This window comes from Trachypithecus francoisi, unplaced genomic scaffold (genome assembly GCF_009764315.1).
Source record: "Trachypithecus francoisi isolate TF-2019V2 unplaced genomic scaffold, Tfra_2.0 Lachesis_group17, whole genome shotgun sequence".
Classification (NCBI taxonomy): domain Eukaryota; kingdom Metazoa; phylum Chordata; class Mammalia; order Primates; family Cercopithecidae; genus Trachypithecus; species Trachypithecus francoisi.
In genome coordinates, this window is record NW_022681462.1 from 28,712,933 (window position 1) to 28,740,088 (window position 27,156).

General features: G+C 36.1%; 1 long non-coding RNA gene across 1 annotated transcript; it reads right to left on the reverse strand.

Annotated features, from left to right (window-relative positions):
* Positions 1–1,774: 1,774 nt before the first annotated feature.
* On the reverse strand, positions 1,775–4,371 carry LOC117062089. Its single transcript, XR_004428210.1, has 3 exons — positions 4,224–4,371; positions 2,722–2,724; positions 1,775–1,788 (listed from the first exon to the last, which is right to left on the reverse strand). It is a non-coding gene; the product is annotated as an uncharacterized LOC117062089 (long non-coding RNA).
* Positions 4,372–27,156: the final 22,785 nt, after the last annotated feature.

A 27,156-nucleotide genomic window follows, 5' to 3' on the forward strand; every position in this document is an offset into this window, starting at 1 on the left:
TATCTACTGAGAGGGGGACAGCGTTGGCTAACAAATGCCCGAAAAGAAACTGTCCTACAGATCCCCAGACCACAGTCAACACGACAGGTAAGAGAGTTCCTGGGATCTGCAGGGTTCTGCAGGCTTTGGATACCTGGCTTCGCTGAACTGGCAAAACCTCTCTATCAGGCTACCAAAGAGCAACAGTCCTTCAATTGGACTGAAGAGGCTGAGCTGACTTTCCAGCAAATTAAAACTGCTCTGCTCTCAGCCCTTGCCCTGGGTCTTCCGGATGTTTCTAAGCCTTTTCACTTATACGTAGACGAAAGCCGGGGCATAGCAAAAGCAGTTCTAACTCAAAATTTGGGTCCGTGGCGCAGGCCAGTTGCATACCTCTCAAAGAGACTGGACCCGGTGGCTGCAGGATGGCCTCCTTGCCTCCGGATGATTGCAGTGACAGCCCTGATGGTCAAAGATGCTGATAAACTGGCCATGGACCAAGAATTACAAGCCACCACCCCCCACGCTGTCGAAGGCATCCTTAGACAGCCCCCCGACCGATGGCTCAGTAATGCTCGGCTTACCCATTACCAGGGGCTGTTGCTAAACCCCCTCAGAATAACATTCAAACCCCCAACGGCCCTAAACCTAGCATCGTTACTGCCAGACCCAGACCTAAGTAAGCCTCTCCACAACTGCACTGAAATACTAGCCCAGGTACATGGAGTCAGAGAAGACCTCCAGGACCGGCCACTGCCAGATACAGACCTCACCTGGTTCACTGACGGGAGCAGCTTCATTTACCAAGGACAGAGGTATGCAGGGGCAGCAGTAACCTCAGAGACTGAAATAATTTGGGCCGAGCCATTACCTCCAGGAACATGGGCTCAAAGAGCTGAGTTAATTGCCTTGGCGCAAGTCCTAAAACTGGGCAAGGGCCGTAAACTGACAGTATATACTGACAGCCGATCCGCCTTTGCCACCGCCCACATCCGTGGTGCTATATACAAAGAGAGGGGGCTTCTCACAGCTGAAGGAAAAGACATTAAGAACAAAGAGGAAATCTTAAATCTTCTGGCTGCCCTTTGGGAACCCAAAAAGCTGGCTATCGTCCACTGTCCGGGACATCAGAAGGCCACTAACCCGGTCGCCCGAGGTAACAACCTGGCTGATCGGACTGCAAAAGACGTGGCCAAAACCACTCCTCGGCTCCTGACCCTCCAGCTGCCCGACCCCGGCCCCAGAGAATTGCCATCTCACCCGGACTACTCAGAGGACGACCTCCAGTGGATAAGTAAACTCCCCGGAACACAGGTCAGTAATCTGTGGTGGAAAGACTCTAACAACAATACTATCCTCCCAGAAAAGCTAGGACAGCGGGTAATAGAACACATCCATCGAAGCACTCATCTATGCACGCGCCGGATGCTAGATTTAATTCAACATACTGGACTAAAAATCAAAAATGCCTCTGAAAAAATAGATGCCGCGGTTAAGAACTGTGTAGTGTGCCAACTCAATAATGCCGGACATGGGACATGCACAGCGGAAAAGAGACAAAGGGGAGATAGACCTGGGATATATTGGGAAATTGACTTTACTGAAATAAAACCAGGAAAATATGGATACAAATACTTACTAGTTTTTATAGATACATTTTCAGGATGGGTGGAAGCTTTCCCGAGAAAAAAAGAAACTGCACAGATCGTAACCAAAAAGATCCTAGAAGAGATCCTGCCCAGGTATGGCTTTCCAGTCATAATAGGGTCGGATAACGGGCCGGCCTTCATTGCAAAGGTAAGTCAGGAACTGGCTTCCATCCTTGGGGCTAATTGGAAACTACATTGTGCCTATCGACCCCAAAGCTCAGGACAGGTAGAAAGAATAAATAAAACATTAAAAGAGACCCTAACCAAATTGACCATGGAGACTGGCGCTAACTGGGTAGTCCTCCTCCCCTACGCTCTGTACAGGGCACGTAACTCTCCCTATAAACTAGGACTTACCCCTTATGAAATAATGTTTGGCAAACCACCCCCTGTTATCCCCAACCTAAAAGCCAACCTCCTCAAAGCTGACACAGATAATGGTCTTGAACTTTTGTTTTCCTTACAAGCCCTGCAGAAAGTTCATGAAGAAGTTTGGCCCAAATTAAAAGAACTATATGAAGCTGGGACTCCACCCATTCCACATCAATATAAACCGGGAGACTGGGTCCTCGTCAAGCGTCACTGACAAGAGACCCTAGAACCCCGGTGGAAAGGACCATTCCAGGTGATCCTGACTACACCTACAGCCCTCAAAGTAGAAGGTATCGTCGCCTGGATCCATCACACCCACACCAAGCCTGTGGATCCATTCTCGGACCTTGTTAGATCCTCAACAGGCGAGACAGCAACCTGGACAGTTGATCGGACCAAAGAAAACCCTTTAAAGCTTGTTCTGCGCCGTCAGCAACCCAAACTGTAACTATGACACTTATTTCTCTTATAGCTCTTTTACTCTTATGGACCCCCTGTTGGGAGACTGGGGCAAACCCAGCCACATCCCCCTTCGCCTGACGTTTCTTCCTGACTGAAAACTGGACCAATTATGCTCAGACAGAACAAAAGGGCTATCTATTAGGCACTGCTGATTGTCCCCCCCGGGGGCTTGCAGCTCCCCTATCTATCTAAATTTCACTGACTTTAAAAACCACCCAGGAAAAGCAGCACCCGCAATTTGTTTTCTTTTTGATCAGACACTCTCTTATTGTAATAATTCATGGATAGAACAAAGTGTCGGCTGTCCATATAGGTCCTGCAGAATCCATACTGTTAAAATTCTAAAGGCTTCTGAGTCCCTACCCAATCAAAAATGGCAGTCACATAATTTTTTTAAAACTACATTAGGCTACACCTGGGTCATTTGGGACCCCTGGGACTCCCGGTGGACCTCCCAACAGAAAGGAGCCATGTACTTAACTTCAGGGACTACCTGGCCCAGCAGCCATCTCTTTCTCTGGCGCTCCCTCGTCCAAATCCAGACTACCCTCCACAGGGCTATACAGAACCAGGAAAGGGAATTAAATGTCCAGCTTTCAGTTTTAACTTCTACCCGCTCCTTTTCCTGGTTATCCCTACTAAAAGAAGGGTTAGAAATTGCAAACGCTACTGGCTTAGGCAACCTCTCTGCCTGCTTCTGCGCAGCTTTGGGGCGACCGCCGCTAACAGCAGTCCCGCTTCTGGGCCCTTCTAACACTTCTCTCAGTCCCAACAACAGCCAAATACCAATCCCTGACGTCCCCTTATTCCTGAACCCCAGACAGACACAGGTCCCCTTTTGTTATTCAAATGCTGGCTCTGACCTTTGTAATGCAACTTCTACTCCTAACTCACCCCTCTTCGCCCCTCCCGGTTCTTTTTTCTGGTGCAATGGAACCCTGTCCAAAAACCTTTCCACTCAGGGCACTACGACCCTACTGTGTCTCTCCGTCACACTAGTCCCCCAATTAACCTTGCGCACTCCTGCAGAATTTTCAAAATGGGACTCCACCCCTTCCCCTAGATCAAAACGAGCTGTATTCCTTCCCCTAGTAGCCGGAGTCTCACTCACTACATCTCTAGTTGCTGCAGGCCTAGCCGGGGAAGCTTTGGGACACTCCCTTATCAGCACTGCAAAACTCTCTCAACAATTCTCCATAGCTGTGGAGGATTCTGCCGAATCCCTTGCCTCATTACAGAGACAGTTAACTTCCCTTGCCCAAGTTACCTTACAAAATCGCCGTGCACTATTAACGACCGAAAAAGGAGAGACCTGCCTTTTCCTCAAAGAAGATTGTTGTTTCTATATAAATGAATCTGGACTCGTAGAAACACAGGTTCAGCAGCTACATAAACTTAGCTTAGAATTGCAGAAACAACAATTCACTTCGGCCGCCAACAGCTGGTGGAATTCCTCTATGTACTCCCTCTTAGTGCCCCTCATAGGACCGTTCATAAGTATACTTCTTCTTCTTACTATAGGACCATACATGATAAACAAACTAACAAATTTCATAAAAGAGAGACTCAACACTGTTCAGCTTATGGTCCTGAGAGCCCAGTACCAACCTGTAGTCACTGAGGCCTTCGAGTCAGACACATAAGACCCAAGATTGGCTCTTGAGATACCAGAGAGAGGGGGAAGTGTGATAGAAAGAGAAAAGCTAGAAATGCTAAGTGGAAAAGTACTGGAAACCAGAGGCGGCAAGAAACCACCCCCACCCCCGTAATGCTGAAACAACAAGGTTATGTGGAAAGTCCCTAAATGCGTCACGGCCGTTTGTGGTTTTGCCAAAGGGCGGGAACGGCCGTTTATGATATGGCCGAAGGGCGGGAACCAATGAACAACTGACTAATGTATAACTTTAAATGTCAGCCGATTGTAAACACACAACTGTAAAATTCCCCAGATTCTCTGTAACTTGTTTGTGCCGGACTATAAAAACGGCTGAAACCCCGAGCTCGGGGTCTCTCCCTGGGAACTAGTGCCTAGCTGGAGAGAACTGAGTTCGAACTCGAAATAAAGCGAACCCTGCCTCTTGGCTTTGACTCTGGTCTCTGGTGGTTGCTTTTGGGACATCGTGGGTCTGGGCACAACAATCTCCTACATTTTTTTCCTAGAAGTGTTCAATGTTTATTATTTCTCATAATTCAGACTATTTATAGAATGTAGATTGGTAATTTTCTCCTCTTATGTGAATAATATACTTAACTGGCACTGGTAATTGTTCTCTCTTAGGTGAAATAAAAGTTTCATGCTCTATAAACATTGGTGAAATTTTGAAATTTTTTTGGGAATTACATTGAATTTATAAATATGCTTTTAATGTTTTAAATGCTTGTATCTTTCCATTCATAAAGTTCAAATATCTTTCATTGTAGGACATTTCAAATAGATTTCTCAAAAATATTATAACTTTATCCATGAAGGTCTTATGCATATTAGTTCAATTTATTTCTATGTACATCATACTTTTATCTTTATGAATGGGACTTTGAAAAGAGATATGCTGTATACCTACTGTTTATAACTAGTATATAGAATGTAAGTGATTTCTCAAAGTTGATGTTACATCCAAAAATTTGCTAAGTTCTTTAATTAAATCTTCTATTTTACAGCTTCCTATAGGATTTTCTTTTATTATAGTTACATCATTTATGAAAGAGACTGCTTTCTTCTTAATTTATATATGTTTTTCTTACTCCACTAATTGTTATTCCCAGTACAAGAAAATTCTTTATTGTTTTCTTGGATTTAAATGGTCTAATATTTGCCAATGATAAATATATGTATTACATATTTGTGTGTTCTCTCTAAATAAGGATGTTCTTTGCTATACTGAAATTACTAAAAATGTTTTAAAATTTCTCACATACATAATATCTGCTAATAGGAAATCTAATGAATTTGCTTTCTGCATCTCTCGATATAAATGTTTTTCTCCTTTAGTGCTTTAATGTAGTACATTGTATCAATTGATATTCTAATTTATAAGTAATTCTTAGTGTGCTGAGAAAACCCATCTTTCTCATGAATTTCAATTTGCATGTACACGATTTTGTCTAACTTTATTTATGATGTGTGCCTCTCTATCCATAACTGAGTTATTTCTGTTGCGTATGTCCTCTTCAGCTTGGGTTTCTCAAGAATTCTCTAGTGCAATAACAGAATTAGACACCTTGCCTCGTGACCTTATCTATTAATGTGTAACATTTGTGAAATATAGGTGCATTTTCATTCTTTGATGTTTGTAAAATTTCCCTCTGAGTTGTTTGGCAGGGATGATTTTTGGCATGCAGCTTTTAAGAACCGATTCAAATTTTTAAATTTTTTTTCACACTTTCTTTTCATAGTATTTTAATTTATATTTGCAAATAATTATTTCAAAAACTTTTTATACATAGGGCATATTTTTTAAAGTGTTTTATTTATATATTGTTGAATCTATTTATAGTTGCTTCTTTTATTCCCACATAGTATCTATTTAATCATCATATTTGTCAGAGTTTTGGCTATTTTACTTGTTTCTTCAAATTAAACATAATTTTTTAAAATTCATTAATTTCTGCTCTTTTTAAATTATTTATAATTTTATGTTTAGTTTGAAATAATTATAATTTAATGTAATTTACAAAAGTAGTCCTGAGAATTGTACACCCTTACTAAACTTCCTCCAAAGGTAACAGTTTATATAACTGTAATGTACATGAAACCTAGGAAATTGACACTGGTGTATGCTGTGAACTAGACTTCAGACTGTTTTCACCAGTTTTTATATGTGTGTGTGTGTGTGCAGAGTTGTATGTAATGACCACCACAATCAAGACAGAACTGTTTCCTCACTACAAAGAAATTTCCTTTTGATTTTATAGTTCTACCTTGCCTCCCCACTTTATCCTTTATAAATCACTAATCTGTTCTTGTTCTCCATAGCACTGCCATTTAAAAAATGTTACATAAAGTGAATCATACAGTGTATAACCTTTTGAGATTGGGATTTTTTATTAAAGACAATGCCTCTGAGATAGACTCAAGTTGTTACATGTATAAATTGTTTGTTTATTTTTGTTGCTAATAATCCATGGAACGTGCATATCACAGTTTATTTAGTCATTCATCTATTGAAGGACAGAGTTGTGTCCAGGTTTGGCTACTATATATAAAGCTTCTATGAATATTTGTTTATAAATTTTGTTGTTAATACAGGTTCTTATTTCTCTGAGATAAATATCCAAGACTGCAATTGCTAGAATATATGGTAACAATATGCTTGGCTTTTTTTTGTTGTTTGTTTGTTTGCTTGTTTTGAGACGGAGTCTCACTGTCACCCAGGCTGGAGTGCAGTGGCGCAATCTCGCTCACTGCAAGCTCCGCCTCCCGGGTTCACGCCATTCTCCTGCCTCAGCCTCCCGAGTAGCTGAAACTACAGGCGCCCGCCACTGCGCCCAGCTAATTTTTTGTATTTTTTTTTAGTAGAGACAGGGTTTCACCATGTTAGCCAGGATGGTCTCAATCTCCTGACCTTGTAATCCGCCCACCTCGGCCTCCCAAAGTGCTGGGATTACAGGCGTGAGCCACTGCCCCCGGCCAATATGCTTGGTTTTAAGATAACTACCCAATGATTTGTTAGTGCTTCTGTCATTTTACATTCTTACTTGCAGTGTATGAGAAATCGAGTTTCTCTGTATTCTTGCCAGCATTTGGTATTATTATTTATTTATGTTTACATTTTAACCATTCTGATAGATGTGTAGTACTATCTCATTTTGATTTAATTTGCATTGCTCTACCATCTAGTGTGTTCAATATATTTTTTATGTGCTTATTTGTTACACATATTGCATGTTTAGTGGAAAGTCTATTCATGTCTTTTGCCCATTTTTGATTTTTCTGTGGTACTATTGCTGAGTTTTGAGATATATTCTAGATGTAAATTGTCAGATATGTGGCTTGCAAATATTTTCTCCCAATCTTCAGTCTTTCCATTTTTTACATAATAACTTTTTTTTTTTTTTTGGCAAAGTTCAATTTATCTACTTTTTTTTCTTTTATAGATTAGGAAAAGTCTTCATCTTGCCCTAGATCCCAAGTCCCAAGCCCCAAGCATTTTTTCTTATTTTTTTTTCTAAAAGTCTTCAGGTTTTACATTTAAATCTATAATCCATTTGAGTTAGTTTTTTTTATAAAGTGTGAGTTTTAAGTTAAATTGAGGGTTTCATTTGTTTTGTTTGTTTTTTGCTTATGGATGTCCAGTTACACCATCACTATCCATGGAACATATTACCCTTCCTTTAATAAATGGCTTTGCAACAATTCGGAAGCTTTAGCGATCAAATGTAAATATAGACATTTACACTTTGTGTTATGCAAATCAGGCTATGTTTGATTTGTATGCTTTTTTTTTTCCCCCCAAATCTTTACCTTTCTGGAATTACCTTTTTAATGGTAAAACTTTTTTAAGTATATCAAAAATAAAGGTGCATTTTCATTCTCCTAAATAAAGAATTTAGGAGATACTGTAAAGATACTGTTCATTAACTAAATTCTGACCGCTTAGATAAGCTTCAATCACTGTTATAATTTAAATCTAAAATTTAGATGAACAAAAATACTTTGCTGTTCAAGCTGATTTGATCCAAAAACTTTGAGACAGAACATTTGTAAAATATTAATATTATTAAGGTAACACAATTCCACTCACTCAAATTTCATATTTTAACTCAGGCATTGCTTTATTGTTTTTTAAAAATTATTAAATAAATATGCATATCCCCAAAATGTTTCACTGATAAAAAGAAAGCAACTTATGAAGCTTTGAGATTAGTGCCTGTAGCCTAAACAGCATACATTAAATTAGACAAAAGGCATATAAAGATTAAGAACTGAATGTGTCATTAGGATGCTAGTAGCAATGAGGAACTAAAATATTATGTGAAGGTACATATTCTATGTTTCTTTCTTTTTAATGAAATATACTTACATTTCCATTACCCTCTTAGACTCCAATTAATTTAACACAAAAGCCTCTCCAAAAATACCCATGTGAATTTTTCTTATATGTTTAGTTCACTCCCACAATATCATCTAATTATATGAAACTTCAAATGAATAAGGGGAGGCTATTATCTAACAAATACCTTAAAGGAGGCAACTGCTTTTCAAATTTGTTTTGAAACCCTGCCGGCATTTTTTTCTGTTACCCCTAAATGAAGCTGCTAACGTTTAGAGTATTTATGGAACCAGATTTTAATTATATTTGCAAGCTATAGGGGTCTGGTAATATGGCCATTTAAAGGAATTATTGTTTATTGGTGTTTACTACATTTTAGTTACCATAAGCTATAAAATATTTTTTATCCACTTAATTTTTGCATATTTAATAACTAAAATGGCAACATCTGCTCATCTTCTGAGCTAGTAAGGTTTAAAGGTTTTCACACGCGTATCTAATATTCAGTAAAATGTGAATTACTACAATTTTTTAAGAATTCTACAATTTAACATTATATGAATAAGAAACTTAGGCAAAGAATATTTGTGGATTGTCCAATGTAAAACAACTTGTATCTATAACAAACCTAATGCGGAAATGGAAAGCTGACTGAATTTAGCCCCACAAATGAGGCAGCCCCTTGGTCTATTATTTTCAAATGTTTCATAGTTCTCCCTTCATTTGACGAAGGCTGATGAAATTGTTTAAAATGGTAGCATTCTAGGAAAGACTATTTCTGACATTTTCAACACTACATCATCAAACTTAGAATGCCCAGAATCGTCCCAAGCACCTCTTTTTCCTCCACTGTTCCTCTTTTCCAACTTGATAGACATCTTATATTTCCTGACATTTCCAACTTTTTCCTATCTATTATTAGATAGGAAAATAGATAAGTTGGTCCTCCCCACTGAACAACAAGATTTCAGTGCTGTTCTCTCATGTTTTGTAACCTCTTTTCAAAAAATATTCTGTCTTCATCTCCACACCTGAACACCTCTCCTTAGACCCTCAACAGAGTACAACTCTCGTGAGATGAGAAAAGGTCATTAAATGTAAACCTCTTCAAATCTCCCTCCCTACTGCATTCTTCTACCTCATTTAAGTTCAAACCCTAACCCTGGAAAAGAGGGCCCGATCTGGTACACATGCCAGTAATACCAAAATCTGCTAATGAATCTTGTTCAACAACTCTTTTTTAAAAAATCTTCAATACTACAACTTCTTTCTTGCTAATTAAATTTTCTGCCTCATTTTTTTTAAGGAGAATAAAATTCAATCTGGCATTTTATTTATTTATTTGAGATGGAGTCTGGCTCTGTCACTCAGGCTAGAGTGCAGTGGTGCTATCTTGTCTCACTGAAACATCTGCCTCCAGGGTTCAAGCTATTCTCCTGCCTCAGCCTTCTGAGTAGTTGGGATTGCAGGTGCCCACCATTGTGCCCAGCTAATTTTTGTAGTTTTGTAGAGATGGGGTTTCACCATGTTGGCCAGGCTGGTCTTGAACTCCTAACCTCAGGTGATCCACCCACCTCAGCCTTCCAAAGTGTTGAGATTACAGGCGTGGGCCACCATTCCTGGCCTCAATTTGTTATTTTAAATGTGACCTCAGGAGTAATTTCCCTTATATGTAGCCAAATTTCTCAAAGAAATAGCAGACTATTCTGTATTATTATTATTATTATTTATTCATTTTTTTTTACTTTTTAATCATTTTGCCTGTGCATTCATTGGGCACTTGTTTCTTCTGACTTCCCTTCTCTGAGGTATAGGATGATACTAATGAATATATCTATTTTGAAATTATACCTTCTTTTGGCCTCCAAAGCAAACTTCTAATAATGGAATCAATTTTGTCTTCCACTGAATATCCAGCCACCTCTATTCTTTTTCTCATGAAGTTTCTGCTTCTCTTTACTGGCCATTTAAAAATTCAATTGTTTTTAGGTTTGTCCCCTTGTCTCTCCTCAGTTTGAACACCAAGCATTGACTCAGAGTTATCTCCTACCTTTATTCAAAAGTCTCTTATGAACCTTACAAACCACATGATCCCCCCTCCACATAAACCTCTATTATAGTATTTAATATACTTTATTGAAATGATTTGCTTTTTTGTCTATTATTCCCAGAAAACCGTGGAATGTTTAGATACAGCGACCATGTCGTCTTCATCTTTGAGCACCTCATGTGCAGCATAGAGTCTCAATTATTTTATGCACTCAAGTATTCATTGATTGAACAAATGAGTAAACATCTTTTGGCCGAAAGTAGATTACTCTTTTCTTGTGACAGAAATTCTCATGTTTATCAGAGAGTGAAGTACGAGCAAGATCAGTTGCTGATATTAGCTTTCTCTTTTCAGAATTCCAAAGAGCTTACCTTCTTTCTGACGATTAATTATTAGAATATATTTGTAGTGTTGTATGACTCTCTTTTATACTTATTTTTACTTTTCTCCAATTTTGCCTTAAATGTATTGAGTTCCAGAATATCCCTCTGTTTCTTATTTTAAAACTGATGGGTATTTTTGAATTTTGATCAGTGTGGCTCTCCACAGATGAGCTTATTTTTAAATCCCTGGTGGCATTTATGCACTAAATATAGCAAGTAAATGAAAAAAAAAAGCAGAGTTTTAAACGAGCTTTCTGAATTTAAGTCGATTCACTTGCACATTTGGAATAGTATAACTAATTCATTCACTCAAGCTACTCATGCTACTCAAAATCTAACACCCTTATATCCCGTAAGTGAATAATCACTTTCACTGTCCTCTCTTTGCTGGAGAGAGGGGAGAAGTAACTTACTAATTAATGATCTCTCAATATCCTCCAGTTTGAACGGTTTCTTAAATTTGCAGTGAATTCAGATTCATAGTCTTCTTCTGAGCTAGTTTAGTCTCCTTTTGATGAATCAGTTTCTTCCAGGTGATTGTTCAGGTTTCCTGTACTGCCTGTTCATCTTCCAGGTGGCTTTCTGAGTGATTAGGATAGGGGAGAAGGTGTCACAATACTAGCTGAAGGGTAATTCCTCTAGTCTGTGATGTTTTTTGCTACTCTGGTCCCTGGATTTATGACCACTAATTTGCAAACTATTCAATCTAGTCCTTTGGGCATTTAATAGTACCCATTGCCATAGTCTGATCAGAAATTTACACTGGTGTCAAAAAATCCACTCTCCCTATCCCTTTGTTCTGTACCAGTCTGCTGCTTGGGGTCCCGCCTTCTCCTCCCTTCCATAATCCCTCATTGTGACTTATTGGAACATTTGGAGTGCATGCATGCCCTCTGTGGAACTTGTTGATCCAGGAGTGTTCTGTAAGGCTGTCAATTAGGACACATTTCCCAGCAAATGGTGTACCCTCTCTCCAAGGACATATTGGGTATGGCTTAAAGGTTTGGAGTCTTTCCAAGCTATTCTTCCCTGTCTAAGTATGCCCTTACTCATCATTGGCTGGCCAATTTATTTGAATTTTTAAACAATTTATCTCTCCTTGAGGTTCAAATGGCAAGAGAGAGAAATAGAGAAAAAAAGCACAAAGATGGGTATGTCTGTCTCTTGTATTTACTGTAGTCCTCTGCCCTAGAAATATTCTGCTTTATTCCCTTCCTCCTTCTCCCTGAGAAGACGTCCATACTGTGAAACACCAAGGTAAAACCCTGTAGTTCTGGCCCATGGTATGTCAGTGGCATGCCAAAGAATTTAGGAACACCTCTTTTCTCTTAATGATTCTCTTAAAACAATATCATTGTTATGTTCATACAAGAAGTTTTGTGACATATATGTAAATAATTGCATTTTAGTTCTAGCTGGCATCAAATACCTCTTGATAGGTCAGTATGGAGATATAAGGCAAAAAGACATAAAAGATCCTGAAATAAATGAATAAACATTTGCAAATATATTTAACCACTACACACATTTTAATAGTTTTTATATCCTTGTCATGGACATAATAGTACCCTCAAGACAAAGGTACTCATTCTTACTAGGTGTTGGAAATATTGCCTCTTAATGGCATTGCATCCCTCTCCATTGACTGACCTTGGCAAAGAGGAGCTGTCTCATCTGAAGTTATGTCCCTTCTTTGAGACAAGCCTATTTTCAATAACTGGTTGATGAAGGGTACAAAGGCTAAATCTTTTGACTTCAGAACAACTCTGAATCTCAGCAGCAGCTGCCATACAATCTGCTGAAGCTTTGGAGGCAAAAATATCTCAGTTTAACCTCTCCCTCTGTGAAAGTCAGTTCCTTCCATTTCCTTACAGATGTTGTCCTGAGAACTCTCCTCAATCAATCTTCTGAAAGTAAATCTCCCTTTAAGACTCTTTCTTAGAAAATCTGACCTTTGATAATTGAATGGAGATTTTGGAGCCAGATGCCCTACTCTGCGAAAAGTGTATTATAGTACAATATTCCCCTCTAAGCAATTGTATTTTCCTCACCTACTCACATACATTTTTCTCCAAAGCTCTCCTCAGCAATCACCTCATGCACACAAATCTTTGTCAGAGTCTCCTTCTTATGGAAACTCATCTGTGATAATCCATCACTATTTTAGGTATAGTAAAGGGAACAAAATATTGTGCAGGTGAAAAACTAAGATGGCAATGCCTTAAATTTTTCGCAGTAATTTTATATTTTGCCAAGCAAAGTGATATTATAATCTTTGATTTGATCTACTTGAGTAAAATAGTAGGAAAGGGAAAGCACTGAAAGAAACCATGTAGCAGTATTTACTGAGGACTAATCTTTAAACTTATAATGTTGAGTTGAATTTCCATGTATTAACCTGTACTTCTGATAATGACAGGAGGCAGCCAAATGGCTAGGCAGATAAAGATGGGTCCCTCGTAAAACCCCACCTTAAAGATAAAAAAACAGTCTGAAGGCTGAAAGACCTAACTGCTGGTCCTGCATGAAACCCACAATCCAGAGTGCGAACTTTTGTTCCTGTTTGCCCACCCTTTCCTGATTGATTCTTTCTAAATAATCCCTTTTAACGAAACAAATGTTGCCTTTTCCAATACTGTTATACTACAGCTTGCTCCTTCCCTATTCTGAGCCCATAAAAATCTGACTCAGCCACATTGAGAGGACTTTTTCTGCCTTCTGGTAGGGGGACCACCCCTGCATCCTCTTCCTGTGGAAAGCTGTTTCATTATTCAATACAACTCCCCAACTTGTTCATTCTTTGATTGTCAGCGTATCCTTGTTCTTCTTGGGTGCTGGACAAGAACTTGGGATCCACCAAGAGTGGATACTCAGAAAGTCTGCCTCACAGGCCTTCTGCCCTCACTGGCAGAGGGCAACCACCACTCACAAAAGGGCCAGGGGCCAACTGAGTGCCCAACCAGATCCTGCACTCACTTGCTCACATGCTTCTTCCCGCAAGGGGTTGAGTGTAACAGGAAAAGTAGACATAGCATCCCTGCTGTGAGTCCAGCAAAGGGACCAAGAGAAAATTCCTGTGTCACTTTCTCTAGTGGTCTGAGAAAGGTTTTGATCTTACTACCATGGGCATAAATAGTAAACAGGCCCAATGAGAATTCAGTCTCCCTATATCTTGCAAATAATTTATCTGACCACATTAAACACATTGAAAATCACAAAGAAAGAGAAGTATATCTTTGAAAGTATGTGAAACAAGATTCAGAAGAAAACATTTGATATTCTCTAGAACAGGGGTCCCCAACACCTGGTCTGTAGACCAGTACTGGTCTGTGTCTTGTTAGGAACCAGATCACACAGCAGGGGATGAGTGGTTGGTGCGTGAGTGAAGCTTCAACTGTATTTATAGCCTCCCATCATTGCTCAATTACCACCTGAGCTCTGCCTCCTGTCAGATCAGTGGCAGCATTAGATTCTCATAGGAGAGTGAACCCTAGGTTGCATGCTCCTTATGAGAATCTAACTAATGTCTGTTGATCTGAGGTGGAACAGTTTCATCGTGAAACCATCCCAAACCCACCATCTGTGGAAAAGCTGTCTTCTATGAAACCAGTCCCTGGTGCCAAAAAATGCTGGGGACCACTTCTCTAGAATATAAGAATATCTAGCTCCTGTAAATTAGTAGCAAAAAGTCATGAGGATATAAAGTCTGAGAAAGAAACAGGCATCGGGAGCAATAAAATAAATATGCATGAAGCAAAATGTGTAAAGAAATTAAAGCAAATTTACAGAATCCATACTGGCAGCAGTAAAAGGCTGATGTAATGAAGCCAAAAATAAAAGTTGCACCATGGAAGACAAACTCAGGAGCTTTTCCTGTATTAATTTTTTTAATGGAAAAATAAGTGAAAATAACTAATATGAAGAGAAAATTAAAGAATCAATAAAAAGATCATTTGCAATGCTGTGTGCAGAAAAAATGATAAAAAATATAACAAGTAATAAAACAAATAATCCTTTTTTGTACTAAAGAAAGTCTTTATATGGAGTACTTATGGGACAACAAAATCAATTTTAAAAAACATAAGGATTTATCATTGCAGTTTTTGATCATTATTAGGAGTGGGGGAACAATCAGATTAGAGTTCTCAATGAAATACTCTTTTTTTAAAGTGACCTTTAGAACATTTAACAATCTATGCTGGCTAATATTTGCAAAGATATTCCTATATATGTTGGTTTTGGAAAACAAATGAGCACCCAACTCCTTATTTCAAAAGTTTCATTTCAATGTGCTTCACCATTGGCAAATATAAAACTTAACTACAGAAGAAAAACATAGAAGGCACTAATATATAATATCACTTAATACACACTGGGGTTATAGCTAAATAATTCCTTTAAATCAGGTTATAAAAACAAAACTGAAGGTTTACATATACTTTATGTAAAAGATGCATATTAAATAATGATGCAGTAATAACCCACAAATACTATACTATCCAAGCATAATTGATATGCATCTTGTATAACTTTCATCATATTACCATGTATATATTTCTATTTTACAGGTGACTAAATAAAACTAATATATTTTTTTCTTTTTTCCTAATGACCACAAAGTAAAAAAATAAGGAAAGGTTTTAAATAATCAGTTGCCTGACAATAAATTTGACAACTAATTTTATTCATCTGCTCCATGGAACACATACTAATATCTATATACATTTTTTTTAAAAAAAAGAATGATTTTCATATATGAGGAATTAAAAAACATAATTTCCCTCCCCACACTTACTGGAGGTGTTTTTAAGTTAGTTATCATTAATATTCACACTGCTTCAAATTTTCCTAATGACATAATCTTATGTAATTTTAAATTTGCCATCTTTTCATTCTTCCATATAATTTGTCTTAATTCCTTTCTGCTTAGAGCTTTTTATTCTCTCCCTTTTTGACTTTTTTCAATAATGGCCAATACCATTATTTTTCCAAGGCCCATTGGCTTAATCTTTGGTTTTGTTTTTAATTTTTTTCTATTTAATAGAGATGGAGTCTTACTGTACTGCTCACGTTGGTCTTGAACTTCTAGACTCACACAGTCTGATCTCCCACTTCTACCTCCTAAAGCGCGGGGGTTATAGGTGTAAGTCACTGTCCACGGCCCCATTGGCTTATTCTTAACTAATTAGAATTAAGCCATAGGTGAGTATATCTCCTTGGTTATTTTGTCTCTACCTGCTTCTATATATTCCATGTATCCCATAAATAGATGATTAGAACATCTTTTCCAAGCACAATATCCACCTGTCATGCTGTTTTATATTTTATAATCTCCCTTAGTTGGCCTTCAAGGCTGTGATCCACTGGTCTCCTAACCCAATTTAACATCATACTTCTTGCTAGATCTAAGACTGAAAGTAGTGACATACAAGGTAAAATGCATGCACATTGAAAGTAGATAGACTAGAATTAAAATTCAGGATTCACCATTTACCAGCTGTGAGACACTGAGGTCTTTTGAATATTTTCCTCTTTAAGTAATGATATGTTTAATAATAAAAGTAGAATCCACGTTGCACATTTTTTGTGATAACTACATTTCATACCTTTTTAAAATCAGTTACCCTGTTGTGAGGGCTCAAAACATACTAATCAATGTCCAAATTGAATGCATAGTTCAGTTGTGAAAGGTTTGTTCTTAAAATATTATATTCTCTCTTTCTCTCTCTCTCTCTCTTCTGTGTGTGTATCCGTGTCAGAGGTGGAGTGGGATGAGGTGTGTGTGTGAGATTCCCAACTGAGAAAGTGGGGGCTTTAAGTATTTCAAAAATAGTAGGCTGTATGTTAAAATATTTATGAGGATTGTTAAATTACTACTCTTATGATAATAGTTGTGTTAATTTTATAATGGTATCCAACATATAATGTATGATTTTTGTTGTATTTCTTGCTTTTTTTAATCTCACATACTCAGATGCTGCTAAATAAATAAATGTTCAAAACTTGAATATTAAAAGAAAATATTTTCTGGTACTTTTGTTGTTACTATTGCCTTAGGTTTTGACATTAAGTTACTGTTGGGAAAGAAAGAACATTTACACTACTCTGGATGTAACACATTTATAAGAAAGTACCTGTTAAATCTATAAAACTTATTTAAAAGCTAATGGTCAGGGTACAATTTCATTTTAAAGTTGTCATTTAAGAATACTCAAATACACATAACAAAAGTTGACATTTCATAGTATTATCTACTATTCAAAAAGAATTCTTGTTATGTTTCACTGTTGATGTCATGTTAAAAGATAATAAGATTTTAAAATTCTGAACTTTACATGAAAATAGAAACATTTCCTTTTGTGTATTAAATGTTAAGAAGCAATCTTCTTTAAGAGAACGAGGGGAAATGGAATACATTTTCAAAAGACCCCCACCCTCTGCCTCACAAAATACAGAAATAGTGTAAAATTTGTATTGTGTTAACTACGTAATGTATGAAGAGAAATTCAGTAAGTATGAATAAATAAATCTGTAGGAGAAAACACTGGAGTGTGCACTTCCTTGCAGAGGTCCTTATGTTATATAAATAGGTAGGTAGCTAGACAAACCAGTGGAAAGATAGAGAATATTACTAGCAACACTGCTAATTCCCCTATTGTCTGCCATCACGATCTTTGGTATTCAGTGAGTAGAATTTTTAATCTTTACTTTGGGAAGAAAAAACAGGAGGCAGACTTCTCTAAATTAACAGAGTACTATGACAAGATCATATTTTTAAAAGTCTTAAGCATTTAATACTATTTAAATACCTACTTTGTTTTTTAATTACTTACTTTGTATTTTAAACAATTTTTTCTGTTATTTAGATGAGATTTGGAAATGTCCAAAATCAAGAAAATAGGAAGGAGAAAATTATTTATAGCATTAGCATCAAAACCATTTTAAAAGAATATGTCTACTTTTCTTTTTGGTATATGGTGATTAAGAAGTTTTAAAAAATGATAAAAATGTTGCCTCTCTTGAAGGAAAAGATGGATAATTTAGGGATATTAAATCTGTCCCAATGCAAAGCTTTATCTCCTCTAAAAGAGCTATTTCTCTAATAAATCAGGAACAGCATTTTAATTGTGTATGGCATTTATTTCAGCATTCCAATCAGTGCAATTCATTGGGCAGCTTTCTTTTGTCAGGCGTAACACATACACGGAAGAAAATTTATCCTATAACCTCAAAAAGCTCACAATTTTTAAGAGAGATATAGAAATATATCAAAATATAATATTTCAGATATCATTGGAACTTTTGACAGTCATCATATATGAAACCACAAAAAAGCCTTAATAAATTTATAAAAATATAAACTCATTCTCTTATGCAAATTCAAAAAAATTATAAATGAATAATAAAATGTAAGGCAATAGACCTTGTACTTGGAAAATTGTAAACTCCCTTTAAACAATTATGGATTAAATCAAAATTTCAGAATCTAGAAAATAAACTACATATCAGAACCTATCATATATAACTGTCAAAGAGCTCTGATGTAAAGTTATTATATCGAACTTTCATAGTACTTGATGAAAAAGAAATAAAACTAAATGAAACACTTCTATAATTAGCTATCATGGCTCCACTTGTATTACACAAACTCTTTTCTTGAGAACAACTATAAAACTAGATAACACACCGAGAAAATAAAAATCCCAACTGTTTGAAGTCATGAGAAAGTAGGCAATAAATTCAGGACTTGAAGGGTATAGAAGAAATATTCTTTCCGAGAATCTTTTCTCCTCTAAGGTCATTTCTTGATTCCTGATGCAAAAATTTGCAGCCTAGTCAAAAGTAGCAACCTAGAGGTTTTGCAAAAGTATCAAAGGTCTGGAAAGATGAAAATTGGAATCTAGATCAACTAAAGTAGCAAAGTCTTGAAACCAAGATTAGAGAACCAGATATTAGAAGCCAAGAAAAGGAAACTACAGATATGAGCCTGACCTTCTATGTGAATTTAGACCACAATTTATTGCCAAATTCTTAAGGGGTAAGAGACAGCAACCAGCTATAAAGCTGGCTCATAGAGCTGAGGAAAAAAAAAATACACACACACACACACACATATATATATAATGCACAAGCTTAACAAAAAACTGTGTACTTGGTCAGCATGGTAGTATTTCTATTGAGATCCCTGATAAGATATAACCTAGGAGTAGGGCAAACTAGAATTAGACATAACTTCTTCCCTTTTAACAACCACTCCAGGTCCAAAGGACTTCAAACAAATGCAATTGCTAATGGGGTCAGTTGCTTATTCATCCTACTCGCACTACTGTCCATCCGAGAACTATCTTCTATTTGGAGACATGTGGTATCATCCAGAGGCTCTGTGATTTAATATATATGGTTTCTAAAATTAAATATAAAATGTGGTAGCTACATGGTGCGATAGAAAGTAGTGACCAAATGCTAAGATAAAAGGTCAACATAGACACCTGAAATAGTTCAGATTTGGGAGTTATCAGGCACAGACCTTCAGTTTGCTCTGCTTAATATGGTTAAGAAATAGATGACAAGATGGAGCATCCCACAAGTGAACCTAATCTTAAAAATATATAATTATATAGAAATTCTATAATAATATATAATAACCCAAATTAAAAATCAGTAGATGGGTATGATAGTAGAGTAGACGTAACATCTCCATTGAAATGGTACTAAGCATTTGGAAACTAATTAGGTTAAGAAAAGATCATGAGAGTTGGGTCCTCATGATAGGGTTAGTGTCCTTATAAGAAGATACGAGAGCTGGATGGCTGTCTGTCTGTTGTGCGGGGACACAGGAAGAAAATGGCTGTCTGCAAGCCACAATGGAGACTACTATCAGTAATTAAATAGCTAGCACTCAGACCCTAGGACTTCCCAGTCTTCAGAACTGTGAGAAATAAACTTTTGTTCTTTAAGCTACCCAGTCTGTATTACTAAATTATAGGAGCCCAACCAGAAGAAGACACCAGAATATTTTCCAGATCAGTAGAAAACATTGAGTGAAACAGGAAAGTAGAAAAAGTTAAAAAATACAGATAATAGTATAAAATGATTATGAAAAAAAGTACAGTTCTAATATACAGGTGATTAAAATACTAAACAGGTTTAGAATAGTTTCACAAGCAGTATTTGAATAGATAGTAGAAGAGATTTTATCAAATTAATACAACTCCTATCCACAAAATTTCAAGGAGCCATGTAAACCCCAGGAATAACCTCCAGGCCCTACCACACATAGCCCATAGGGTACATTAAATAAAAATATTAAAAACTAAAGTCAAGGACAAACATTTTTAAATGGCTAAAAGAAAAAATATATATTCATTTCCTTTAAAAATGAAACTTTAGGAATGACAGTTATTTTTATCAGAAATTCTATAAATTAGATGATAGAATGGTGATGAAAACACCATCAACCCAGAATTTAATATCTAATGAAAATATCCTTACATGTAATACATTGAATCTAAAATTTCTATTTAATGGACCTACATCACTAAATCTAAACAGATCTCCTTTCTTACTCCTTCCTGCTAAATTCCACATCCTAAATATCCATTTCCACACATATTTTGCTAATTATGTCGACATAAATTTGAAAATTTATGCAATTCTTTTGATGTTTACCTCACCTCCTCATAGTGAACCTCACTTTGTAATGTACTCTTTGGTTCCGTTGGGACATGAATCTAGTTACAGGTCTATTAGCAAAAAGAGGTGGATAATATGACCGAACATGTAAATAATATATGACATTTCTTATATGTGTTTATCTATCATGTGTAAGATACATACCTGTGAACATATTTGCATTTGTAAAACCATATTTTATATTAATTATGATTATCTCTGTAGGTTAGATTTTTGATAAATTTGCTTCTAAGAATTCTTACTTTATTTTGTTTTCCTAAATGAGCATTTATTAGAGGCATAAAAATCTCAACAATTAAACATCATATATGTGAATTATTTATGCAATAAAATAATTTTTAATAAATACTACAAACCTAAACATTTGATACAGATTTATGACTTTCACAACCTCAACACTTAGAGTTAGATCTAGGGCCGAAGAGTGTGTTTTCAGAAATGCAGGAATTGAATCATTAGGAATATTAATTACAATTTCAGTGTCTCAGAATAGAAGGCTCAGCTTAGGAAAAAAGTGGCTTAACACTAAGAATATTAGTAAAGCCCAACATTCTTTTTAAAAATGAATGCCACAGGATGGATCATGGATCCATCTGGAAGAATTTACATGAATGAAATTTTTGGGGGGAGGGCTTTTTTCTGTTTTTTGGTATTCCTAAGTTGAGTAATGCTATAACTCCTAGAATTAGAAGGCCTCAGAGAATACAGAACTTATGTGGAAAGAGTAGCAAACATTTACGTGCAAAAAAAAAAAAAAAATCAGATGTGGGATGGAAAAGTGATTTTAATTTTGACAAAAGAGGCGAAATAATGTAAACATTTGGAAATATTTAGGACAGGACAAATTAGGTTGGATCATAACAGGTGAAAATGTCTGGAGAACAATACCACTAGGCGCAATATTTCTTTACTATGTTGTCCTACATGGGCTCATAAAATGTACACATCAACACAATCCAGTTAAATCGCATTTTATTAGTTTTTTTTTTTTTTTTGTAAAATTATGACTGGAGGTCATGGCAGTGAGATTATCACACGCCTTTTATAACAGGTCACATAATATCTTTTGTGTACATTAAATTTCAGAAAATGTTTTATCTCTGCAAAAGAATTTGTAAATTTTCTACACTCATAAAAAGAATACAAAAAAAGCAAAAAACAAAATAATCATTCTTGTTATGGAAAGAAGAGGACATATAAAATATATACTATAAAAACTTAATGGGTAGATTTCATCTTTCCTTTGATCAATATTGAAAAGACTGTATGTTAGACTAATTCTCATCTTTTAGCAGTCTCAATAATGGACACAACTAAGCATATTTCCACCTACTAAAACACTTTCTTGTGTTCAATCCAAATGCTTTATCTTTCTTTTTTGCAATGAAGTTAGGTGTGAAGTTGCCTGACTATAGGCAACAAGGCCATTTCTTATGGGGAACGTTGGTTCTGTTCAATAATATATGTTCAAAAAGCTCCTTTTCATGATGAAAACACTTGGGATAATATGGTTTTTGAATACTTTCTGATATTGCAAATAAATAAAACTTGAAGCCTTTGCCTAAGGAAAAAAGAGCATACCTCAGGAAATGAGTTAGATGTGTTGGTGTCTTTGCACTTTACTGTTGCTGTGCATCACATTTATGAAGACATAATAAATAGTCATAATAGAAAAAGGGTAGTTAGAATAAAATAAAGTGGCCCATCAAGTATTCAGCCCAAGTTTATTACCACAATGGACTCGGGTTATAATTACCAACAGAGGAGAGAATAACTATAAGTTATTTTGATGTAAAAAGCATATTATACTAAGCCAACATAATAACACAGGTTTTATGAAGCACAATAATTACACTGAAGACTCACAGAAGTGCATTTTTCTAAAAGAAGGAGGTAGGTGTTGATAAGCTTCCACTGAATTTTATAGTTGCAATGAACAAAAATAATTGTCATGGCAAAATAATAAAAGTGTGTTGATTTTTGTTGCAATGCTTGAGAGAGATTAAATTATAAAATTAAAAAAATACTTATTAAATAGTATGAAATGTCTTATGCTTAATGTCTTTATTTTGAAATGACTTTTTTTCATAGATTTTTTTTGTATATTAAATGTTGTTTATTGTCTTTCACTGGTAGTATGCAGATTGTTCCTGTTGCTAAGAATGCTTTTCTGTAATACGTTAGTGAATTAGTATAGGTGTAAATGACTTTAAAGTAAGTGTTTAAATATCTACTTTATAAAACTCTCATTAAGATTTGATCTCAAGCTACTATGGTTTTATCACTATATTTGATTTTACATTTGGAAGCTTAGAGAAAAATCAAATGTTATCACCAGTTACTTAATGTCTGGTAAGTAATTAAGGCTCATTAATATACATTTGAAAGCAAATGACAGGCTCTTAAACACACACACACATAACAGGGTCAGGAATAAGTTATGACAGGACTAAGCTGTTATAATGGGACAGCATAGAAAGAGGCATAAATTTGTACAAAGACTATTTATACAAACCTGACAATAGGCTATATGCTGATGGACCAGACTGATCATGAAGAAAACACCTGATATAAAATAGTTGAGTATCTTAAGTTTCGTGATATGCATGTAGTTTTAGAAACATAAGTAGAAATAAAAAATATGCTTGGGCACAGAGGCCCACACATGCAATCCCAGCACTTTGGGAGGCCGAGGTGAGTGGATTGCTTGAGTTCATAAGTTTGACACCAGACTGGAAACATGGGAAATCCCATTCTTCCAATAAAAATAAAAATAAAAATACATTAGCTGGGTGTGGTGGTGCATGTCTATAGGCCCAGCTACTGGAGAGGCTGAGGTGGCAGGATGGCTTGAGCCTGGGAAGCAGAGGTTGCAGTGAGCTGTGACAGCACCACAGCTGGGGCATCCAGTTCAGAGCTGAAAATACCTTGAAATATTAATTTCCCATTTTTTCTGAGATACCCTGTATATTTAAAATATAATAAACATGAGAAAACATGTCACATTATACTTTTACTGATTTAACTAGCTTCAAATTCCTATACAGAAACAGATTAACAGGAACAGAAACAGAAACATTAGAGAATAGCAAAATAGTAACATTTCAAATAGTAACATTTCAAGAAAATATATACACATTCACAGTACGTGATGGTATCCACTTACTATCTACTGCCTCCATAACCCCTAAAGTCTTCTGAAGGTGAGGGGGCAATAAAAGTTATTAAAATAAAATGATTAAGAGGGGTAAAACATTTTTGAACCATGTCTGTACCACAACAAAACACCTGATGGGTTAGTGAGAGAGAGTACAAAGGAAATAGCTCTGTGCTTTCAATTCCAGGTAGTATACTAAAAATAATAATCTTACTGCTTTCCACATTTAACAAATAGAAGTTAACTAATTGTCAATAGATAGTCCATTTACATTCTCATTTATTATTCTTTTTATTCTGATTATATGTTTATTATTTCTCATTTTATCTATTTCCTCATTTTAGATTCATTACTGCTTTGAATATATGAGCCAACATTTCTTTTCACAACCTTTTCACAACTGGGAATTCTTTAGAGAAATGCAATCTTATTTCATTTATTTACTTCACCAGTAATGCCATTACTATGCCTACCTAAGAAGAAAATACATCATGTGGCAGAGGACTAGAAAGAAACAACAACAACAACAACAAAAAGGCTGTGAAGATTTGATCATATGCCTATGTGTGTGGTGAATAGAATATTTCTTTAATCTCTATCAGGAATATAAATCTCATTTTGATGTTATGACATAATAAAGTGCATTATTTTCCTGAAATTTTCCTCTTATCTCTGTTTTATATTTGCATAAATAATCCATTTAAGTACCAGATTCTGAGATAACATTTGCTATAAATGGTTTTAATTTTTTCAGGAGAAATATATTCAAAGGTGTTGTGAACTTACTTTATTTTCATCTATCAATTTATAATTTCTACACAACAAGGAATAAAAACAGATTTGCGTCTCATGTCAGTATAGACAATAATTGTCTCTTCATTAATTTTACATTTGTCTATACACTAAAAAGAAACCAAGGGCTTTGTAGTTGGAAAAAAAAATAATTCTTAACATATTTTATTCATTATTTCAGCAAATGTTTCTTGAGAATATACCTTTTGCCAGGCACTTTGTGAAGTTATGAAAACAGCAATGAAAAAAAAAAAAGGGGGGCGCAGGGGTTTGGGGATCCTATTTCTAGTGAGTGAAACATGTAGAAGAATGATACACAGAATATTCCAGTCGGGTCCAAATGACCCGGTTTGGATATTTGTCCCCGTTAAATCTCATGTTGAAGTGTGATTTCCGACGTTGGGGATGGGGCCTGGTAGGAGGCATTTGGGTCATGGGGCCGGGTCCCTCATGAATGGCTCTGCGTACTTTCCACTGTAGCAAGTGAGTTCTGGCTCCATTAGTGCACCTGAGAGCTGGTTGTTTAACGGAGTCTCACATCTGCCCCTGGATAGGCATCCAGGCAAAAGAAACAGTAGGTGTAAAAACAGCAAGAAGATTAGCATGGTTGGAGAGGAGAATAAGAAAAACCAAGGTTGATGGACCACCTAAATTCTTGAACAAAATTTATCTAATGGTAAATTCTGGGTTAAAATCTTCAGGAAGTATAAAGATGATGAGACTGAAATAAAACATGCATACTTAGGACTTTGAAAAAATAATTAACTCCAGCTTCTCACAGTGGGACCTATTGTAGAGAGGGGTTGTGAAAATATTCTTTTTTTTGAGACAGAGTCTTGCTCTGGCACCAGCCTGGTTCAAGTGATTCTCCTGCCTCAGCCTCCCGAGTAGCTGGGATTACAGGCATGCGCCACCACACCCAGCTAACTTTTGTATTTTTAGTAGAGACGGGGTTTCACCTTGTTGGCCAGGATGGTCTCAAACTCCTGACCTCGTGATCTGCCCTCCTCGGCCTCCCGAAGTGCTGGGATTACAGGCGTGAGCCACTGCACCGGGCCAGAAATCTCTAGTCTAACATCATGCCCATCTCACAATCAAATACAACACTGGCACGTGATAACACATACCCTGGCACTGATCTGGGGATTATTCCAACAATTACAGTCCTCTATTTTCCTACATTTTATTTTACTTAAACATTTTAAGCACAGCATACATAAAAAATTAAACATATATTTACAGTTCCACAAAGTTTTACGAAGTAATAACATATACAACTGCCACTCAAACCAAAAAACAGAAATTGACAGTATGAAAGAAGCCTCCTCTGACCTCTTCCAGGAATTTTCATCTCGAAATTAACTTTATTTTTTAAATTACAGCAGACAAATTCGCCTGTGACATTATGCACATGCTTGCACCTATATATACTCTTTTATATCTGTTGTTTTTGCTCAGTATTACATCTGTGAGATTTATACTCTCTGTGAGGTCTAAGGTGACATGCATATTTTAATTAGTGGATAATTCCTATTGCATGAATACATCACAATTCATTTATTCCTCTACTGTTAATGTTTAAGCTGACTATGTGGAATATAGTGTGAAAACAAAGAACAATGCATTCATAAGCGTCCATCAGCATTTACTCCAGATTTTAAATATCTTGCACACTGGAGTACATAAACGTACATCAATGGATATGAAGTAATGAAAATACTGGGCAAAATATTTGAGGCATAATCAGAGGTCAGGATGCTAATATTAATAGTTCATTGCATTGTGTCCAATGGAAGATGCAAACATTCTAGATTGTGACTGAAAATAGAGAGGAGCTCTGCTAAGCATCATTAAAGAAAAGCAATTCAACCAAAAGATCAGGTAAGACCAACATAACGTTAATTCCTATTGCTTCCTTTGGTAAGACCAGAAAGCAAAAGAAGCATTTTTTTTTTCTTTTTTTAAAAAAATCGTATCTAGGTTTACTAACATCTTCAGTTACTGGAGTTTGGTATTAGCAATGATTAAATTACTCTCAAACTTTCAATGTGATTGGGGATCATTTGAGATTCAGGAGACCAGATAGTCAAATATAAGGTAAAACCAGTGGTAAAAAGCTTCACTTTCTTCTAGATCACTATTAGAAGATGCTGTGACAACTGACTTTATGATGCCAGAGCAGAAAGAAAAAAGTAATAGTATTTAAAGAATTTAGTATTGATCTACTCAGTATATACCTGGGCCCAATTCACAAAACAGATATTCACCCAGCAGTATTATCTGCTACAGAAAAATCTTGAAATGCATTAAAAATTTACCAAACTAAAATGGAAGAATAATCTTGATTATCAATAGTGAGTGGCCTCTTGGGAAAGAGCAGAGAAAGCAGTCTCTCCCCCTCTCTAAGTAAGTACCTTGGTGTTACGTCTCACATTTTGCCCTGAAACAAAAGATACAAAACTATCTGAACTCTATCCTCATTGACTTCATCAGATGAAGAATGTTATTAGGCAATGGAAGAATATGACTGAAAAGAAGTTTTCTTTTGTAAGTGAAGAGAAGTGGGGGATTTAAACAATGCTATGTAATGCCTTTTAAGACATTTCTGACGAGCATTTCCTTAAAATGC